The 7,195-nt window shown below is 49.2% G+C and overlaps 1 protein-coding gene across 1 annotated transcript in view; it reads left to right on the top strand.

The window, feature by feature from the left end:
• The first annotated feature begins 1 nt into the window (after position 1).
• The window catches only part of ASB3 (ankyrin repeat and SOCS box containing 3), a 157,230-nt gene continuing 150,036 nt past the window's right edge, over positions 2-7,195 (top strand). The window contains exon 1 of the mRNA XM_069768682.1: positions 2-226. The gene's annotated coding sequence lies outside the window, so the exon portion shown is untranslated. The remainder of the gene's footprint in view (positions 227-7,195) is intronic.

Here is a 7,195-nt window from a genome sequence, read left to right as displayed (position 1 = left end):
TGACAAACGAACATCGCGGGCTAAAATTCTGGAGAGAGATTCGATGCCTAGTTGTCGGATATGTGCTAAAGATTGCACATAACGGCGTGCTCTAGGAAATTAGTTGACTTTTGGTGAAAGGTTCCGACCACGGTTTCAAGCGGGCGTGGTTTGTTGTGTCACGTGACACAAGGTAGTCGAAGGAAGGAAAAAACAGCGCGGGAGAGCGAGTGAGCCGAGGAGTCAGGTACCCTGATGACGTCATACTTCACTGGCACAGAGTTACGCCGGGCTGCGTGTATCTGCACTGCTATGTGTGCCGGTGTAGCAGAGCTGTGTCTGCCGGTGTAGCAGAGCTGTGTCTGCCGGTGTAGCAGAGCTGTGGCTGGAATCTCTCTGTGGCCGCAGTCTCATGTGTGCAGTGTGCTCCGTGTAATGTCCCTGCAGTGATGACATCACATACATCCGTGTGACCGCTGCAGCCAATCACTGGCTTCAGGATCCAATGCCATGCACACAACAGCATAGTCCTGGAGGTGTGTGATTGGCTGCAGCGGTCACATGGATGTAAGTGGCGGCGGCGGTATTGGCCTCAGACAGTGCAGGAGGCTGTATGGGCTCAGACCAATGGGATTTTGGCTTTTCTCACATTGGCATTGAAGCGGCCGCCTCAGCTTCTTTAGCCTGTGTTCACACTTTGCATTTTTGCTGCTTTTTCCCTGCAGGCAAAAACCTGCTCTTGGCAGTAATGAAGCTGCTTGCAAAAAGCAGGTTTTGCTGTGTTTTTCAGGATCCCAAAGTTCAGCTTTGCTTCCACCACAGAGGCATGAACACAGGTGACCAATACAAGACATGTGTGACCCCATAAAACCTATTTGGATGAGCGCTGATCTCCATCTTGACAGCATGCACTGGTCCCCGTGATATTCTATGAGGCAGCGCACATGTCGGATTGTTTTCCTCGCTCTCAGGATAGTTTGCCCAATTTCCATCTGATTATCGGATCGCGCTCGTCAGTGTCTATGGGGCTCTGGAAAACATTGGGTCGCACAAGTAAGACCTCCAAGTGCCCTCCGATTTTACGGACCAGTATGGTGAAAATGGAGATATATATATATACACATAATTGTCTAAGGGTCACTTTCGTCTGTCTGTCCTTCTGTCACGGTTATTCATTCGCTGATTGGTCTCGGCAGCTGCCTGTCATGGCTGCCGCGACCAATCAGCGACGGGCACAGTCCGATTAGTCCCTCCCCTACTCCCCTGCACTCACTGCCCGGCGCCCGCTCTGTAATCCCCTCCACTCACCGCTCACACAGGGTTAATGGCAGCGGTAACGGCCCGCGATATAACGCACTCCGTTACCGCTGCTATTAACCCTGTGTGTCCCCAACTATTTACTATTGATGCTGCCTATGCAGCCGATGCCTATGCAGCATCAATAGTAATAATGTCATGTTAAAAATAATAAAAAAAAAAACAAAAACCTGCTATACTCACCCTCCGCCGCCTTTCCCGCTCCTCACCACGCTCCCGGGACCGCTCCATTGCGGCAGCTTCCGGTCCCTGGGCTGCTGTGAGCAGGACCTGCCGTGACATCATCATAGGTCCTGCTCACACCAGCCCTGGGACCACCGGAAGCTGCCGCTTGCAATGGAGCGGTCCCGGAAGCGTGGCGAGGAACGGCAAAGGCGGCGGAGGGTGAGTATAGCAGGACTTCCAATGGGCTATAGGTCAGTATATGTTTATTTATTTATTTTTTTAAGACTCTATACTACGTGGCTCTGTGCTGGGCAATATACTACGTGACTTGGCAATATACTACGTGGCTCTGCTATATACTATGTGACTGGGCAATATACTACGTCGCTGAGCAATATACTACGTGGCTGGGCAATATACTATGTGGCTGGGCAATAAACTACGTGGCTCTGCTATATACTATGTGGCTGGGCAATATACTACGTGGCTCTGCTATATACTATGTGACTGGGCAATATACTACGTCGCTGAGCAATATACTATGTGACTGGGCAATATACTACGTGGCTGGGCAATATACTACGTGGCTCTGCTATATACTACGTGACTGGGCAATATACTACGTCGCTGAGCAATATACTATGTGACTGGGCAATATACTACATCGCTGAGCAATATACTATGTGACTGGGCAATATACTATGTGACTGGGCAATATACTACGTGGCTGGGCAATATACTACGTGGCTGGGCAATATACTACGTGGCTGGGCAATATACTACGTGGCTGGGCAATATACTACGTGGCTGGGCAATATACTACGTGGACATACATATTCTAGAATACCCGATGCGTTAGAATCGGGCCACCATCTAGTATATATATATATATATATATATATATATATCTCATATAAGAAGAAAGGAGCGCACTACCTGGACGTTAGATGCGGGTGAACTTTATTCCAAAAGCATAAAAAACATCTTCACGACCGGGGGTGCTGTGAAAAGAGTGCGGCAAAGCTAGACAACTACAACATTGTGTCTAGCTTTGCCGCACTCTTTTCACAGCACCCCCAGTCGTGAAGATGTTTTTTATGCTTTTGGAATAAAGTTCACCCGCATCTAACGTCCAGGTAGTGCGCTCCTTTCTTCTTATATGAGATTCATCGTGGCTGTTTTCCAGTGGAGTTTCGCACCCAGGACTGGGCTTCGCCTTCAAGACACAGGTGAGCGGTTCCCACAGTATCATTGGCGGTGGTGCCGCCCGGCTGTTTTCTTTTTTGGTTATATATATATATATATATTAGTATTTCTCCACATCTGAGAAAATCAGTTCACACTCTGATCGGTGTGTAATTTGTGTAGTTGGACTGATTTTCTCAGACGAGAGAAAATCAGTCTTGTGACATGAGCCTAAGAGAAAGTGCTGTCAGAAATAATCTCCAGGTTAAAGAGATGGTTTCAGCATGATTTGTTTGGAAAGACCGTACCCATGCGTATCGCCATAAGATGGCTTCATCAGGGGCACTAGTCATGTGCAGACACAATGAATGCTCTCCATTGCTGAACCCCCAGGCCGGGAGTGGAGCTGTCAGGTCTGGGGCTGATGTGTGGACATCAAGCATTGGAGCCTTGTGCAGATTAGCCTGGAGGTACATGGGGTTGTGTGGACGCCTCGTGGGGGTATAATTTGACATGTCCTCTATACACTTGTGGCTTCAGAGCTTCATCTCAGTGATGGCACACTGGTACTAGATTACTACAACCCCTGGCAAAAATTATGGAATCACCGGCCTTGGAGGATGTTCATTCAGTTGTTTATAGGGAACCTGTCACCCCCCAGGTGTTTGTAACTAAAAGAGCCACCTTGTGGAGCACTAATGCTGCATTCTGACAAGGTGGCTCTTTTAGTTCTTGTTCCTGCTGAAACAATCATTTTTTAAATGTGTCCCTCATACCTCAAAATCGTCAGGGAGGCAGGTCTTTCCCCCTAACAGAGACACACCATAGCCGTCACTCATGGCCTCTGCGTGCCGGGCGCCGCCTCCTCTTTCTTCATTAGCGTCACTCATAGCCTCTTTCTTCATTAGCGTCCCCGGCTAAAAAACGATTCTTTCAGCAGTGTCATGGACCAGAACTAAAAGAGCCACCTTGTCAGAATGCAGCATTAGTGCTTCACAAGGTGGCTCTTTTAGTTACAAACGGCAGGGGGTGGGAGGGGGGGGACAGGTTCCCTTTAATTTTGTAGTAAAAAAGCAGATCACAGACATGGCACAAAACTAAAGTCATTTCAAATGACAACTTTCTGGCTTTATGAAACACTGAAATCAAGAACAAAAAAATGTGGTAGTCAGTAATGGTTAGTTTTTGTAACCAAGAATAGGGGAACAATTATGGAATCACTCAATTCTGAGGAAAAAATAATGGAATCATGAAAAACAAACAAAACAACACTTCAAAACATCACTAGTATTTTGTTGCACCACCTTTGGCTTTTCTTACAGCTTGCAGTCTCTGGGGCATGGACTTAATGAGGGTCACACAGGACTCTTCGTCAATCTGCCTCCAACTTTCTCTGATTGCTGTTGCTGATCAGCTTTGCAGGTTGGAGCCTTGTCATGGACCATTTTCTTCAACTTCCACCAAAGATCTTCAATTGGATTGAGATCCGGACTATTTGCAGGCCATGACATTGACCTTATGTGTCTATTTTCAAGGAATGTCCACTTGGTGCAACAGCTCTCCAAGGTGTGATCACTCCTTTTTAGGCTCTGTGCACACGATGCGGATTTTGCTGCGGATCAGCTGTGTTTCCGCAGCTGCGGGTCTGCAGCAGTTTCCCATGAGTTTACAGTTCAATGTAAATCTATGGGAAACAAAAAATGCTGTGCCCATGCTGCGGAAAAAACTGCGCGGAAACGCAGCGGTTTACATTCCGCAGCATGCCACTTCTTTCTGCGGATTCCGCAGCGGTTTTACAACTGCTCCAATAGAAATCCGCAGTTGTAAAACCGCAGTGAAAACCACAGAAAATCAAATCCCTCCCATATTGGTGGGTACAGACGACTTTAATGTGTAAGGGGGCCACTAAAGAGGTTTTCTGGTTTTGGAAAAAAACTTCTCCCCCTGTTGTAGTCTGGTTAATAAAAACAAACAAACGAACATTACTCACCCTCCCCAGGTCCAGTTGTGATTCTCTGTCGCTGCTTGAGGTGTCTGTTATTATCTGCAGTGCTGATGTCACATCAGCAGCGCTGCAGCCAATCAGTGACTTCGGCAGCTCTGAGTGATTTATGCCGCCAACAGGGGCAGATCTGTTGCACTCAGTCATGGGCTACAGTGCTGTCGACATGACATCAGTGCTGCAGAAACTGGGAGCAGCGATGGGGACTGAGCAATGAACCTTGGGAGGCGAACTAAAGAACAGGTTTAAAAAAAAAATCTAAAACTGAGGCAGAGAGGATTTCTGCAGTTGGGAAAACCCCTTTGAGGCTATGTTCACACATTGCGGTTTTTGTAATGCATATTTTCAGCTGCGTTTTACAGTGCCATCAAAGTCTATGAAATTTCAGAAACAGCTTGCTTTTTTTGTCCTCAGTATTTTTGTGCTTTGTTTGGTTTTTGCAGAATGCAGCGTGTCACTTTTTGCTGCATTTTTGGTGCCAAAACTTGATGAAGTAGAATCAGGTTTCTTTCTTTATCGCTTCATTGGGGGACACAGAACAACCGTGGGTGTATGCTGCTGCCGCTAGGAGGCTGACACTATGCAAAAAGGAAAAAACATGTGGCTCCTCCCTGGCAGTATACACCCACCGACAGGCACCAAGCGCCTCAGTTTGTGCTTAGTGTCTGTAGGAGGCGGACCTGGATCTTCAGATCCGCTGCTAACCCTGCTTTCCTTTACAGGTTTTTATTGTTTTTATTAACGATTTTTCTCTTTCAGATACAGCATTCAGGGAATCGGGGTGTAATCTCTCACCCTGCCTCCCCAGGAGGGCGGCTGAGGGAGCAGTGTGGTGTCGCCCGCATCGCTACTCTCAGACCGCCGGCAGGACATTATCCCCTGTCACCCTCCCAGGTGCTCCAGGGTCTATACGGTGGCGGTCCTTGCCAAACAGTCCCCTCACCCCTCTCCTCGGAGATGGCTGAGAGGAAGACGGTGGTCACCAGCGGTGACCCTCCCCCATGTATTAGGGGTTGAGGTCGTCTTCTGGATGAAGGATTTCGTATCCAGCGACCCTTCTCTCAACGGGCCCCTGGACGATCCTCTCCTTGCCTGTGGAACCGGACATGCAGATAACTTCCGCAGCTGTATTTCTGAGACTGGCAGCGCCCTTACCGGCATTATACTTTAGTTTTTACCGCTGCGGCTGGCTACACCCCCTCCCAGTAGGCCACGCCCACTTCTCGGACACGCTTTCGCGGCGCCCTTTTTTTCCTCCACTCAGGATTGCACTTACAACCGGGCACGCCCTTCCTTTTTCTGTGCGGCCCTATCAGGAGCCTTGGCTCATTCTTTCAGCACAGCTCCGCCCCTTCTTCACCGCTGGGACTTCTACCTTTTCAGCTCCGTGCGCTGGGGACACAGATAACTCTGCTCTGCGGTGCGGTAGGCTTGCAACGCTATATCGGCCCCTCTCTCGGTATTATCCATACCACTGTAGGTTCACTTAATCTATTCTGTAGGATAGCGCTGCAGATTCTCCTTATGTCCAACTCTTCTGGAGCCTTCCCTACCAAACCTGCCATAACTCATTACGCCTGTGCTCGTTGCAAGAGAAAATGGTCAGTAGGCCAATCGTCGCCTCTCTGCCAGTCCTGCAGTCCTCCTGCCATGTCTGCCCCGCAGGAAGCTTCTGACTCTCGGGATGCGGGCGCTCCCCTTCCCCCAGATTGGGCCGTTGCTATCTCGCAGTCGGTCTCTGATTTGACTAAGGTGTCTCAGTCTCTGCTCCAAGCGCTTGAATGTCTTCCACAGCTACCTACAGCCACCAGTGCTCTGACCGTTTCCCATGGCGAGTCGGCCGCACCTGATCCTGAATGACAGGGAGACAAACCAGCCAGCCCTTATAGAAAGAGGACTCTGGCTCCTATTCTGGTTCTCCGGGTCCCTCCGCAGCGCTCAAGCTGCTCTCCTCCTCCCAATTCCCCTCTTCGGAGGAGGACATTGGGTCTGATGTGGATTCCCAGTCCGGTTCTGACACCGATTCAGACCAGGCTTCTAGCATGCAGGCTATCGTAGATAGTCTCATTTCGGCTATCTCGCAAACCCTCAAACTAAAACAAGACGAGGCTCCCCCCCCCAGGATTCCTCAGTCTCTTTTAAGCGGGTGAAGCGTCCCTTTCGTTCTTTTCCTACCCATGATGAGTTTGAGTCTACCCTGTCTAAACACTGGGAACATCCTGAAAAGCGTTTTTCGGGTAGAAAACATCTGGACGTGCTCTATCCCTTTAGCGCCGATCTTCTTTCTAAGTGGGCTGAGTCTCCCAAGGTGGATCCGCCGATCTCCCGTCTTTCTTCTAAGGCTACGTTCACATTTGCGGTGCGTCGGGCGCAACCGCGGCGACGCATGCGCCATGCGCCCCTATATTTAACATGTGGGGCGCATGGACATGCGTTTTGTTGCGTTTTGTGATGCATGCGTTTTTTGGGTGCAAGCGTCAGGGCGCAGAGGACGGAACTTGTTGCATTTTTTTGCGCTATAAAAATGAACGCATGCGTCACAAAACG

The sequence above is a fragment of the Ranitomeya imitator genome, chromosome 5 (assembly GCF_032444005.1).
Source record: "Ranitomeya imitator isolate aRanImi1 chromosome 5, aRanImi1.pri, whole genome shotgun sequence".
Taxonomy (NCBI): Eukaryota; Metazoa; Chordata; class Amphibia; order Anura; family Dendrobatidae; genus Ranitomeya; species Ranitomeya imitator.
The sequence above is the reverse complement of the archived record's forward strand: the minus strand, read 5'-3'. Positions and strand labels throughout refer to the sequence as shown.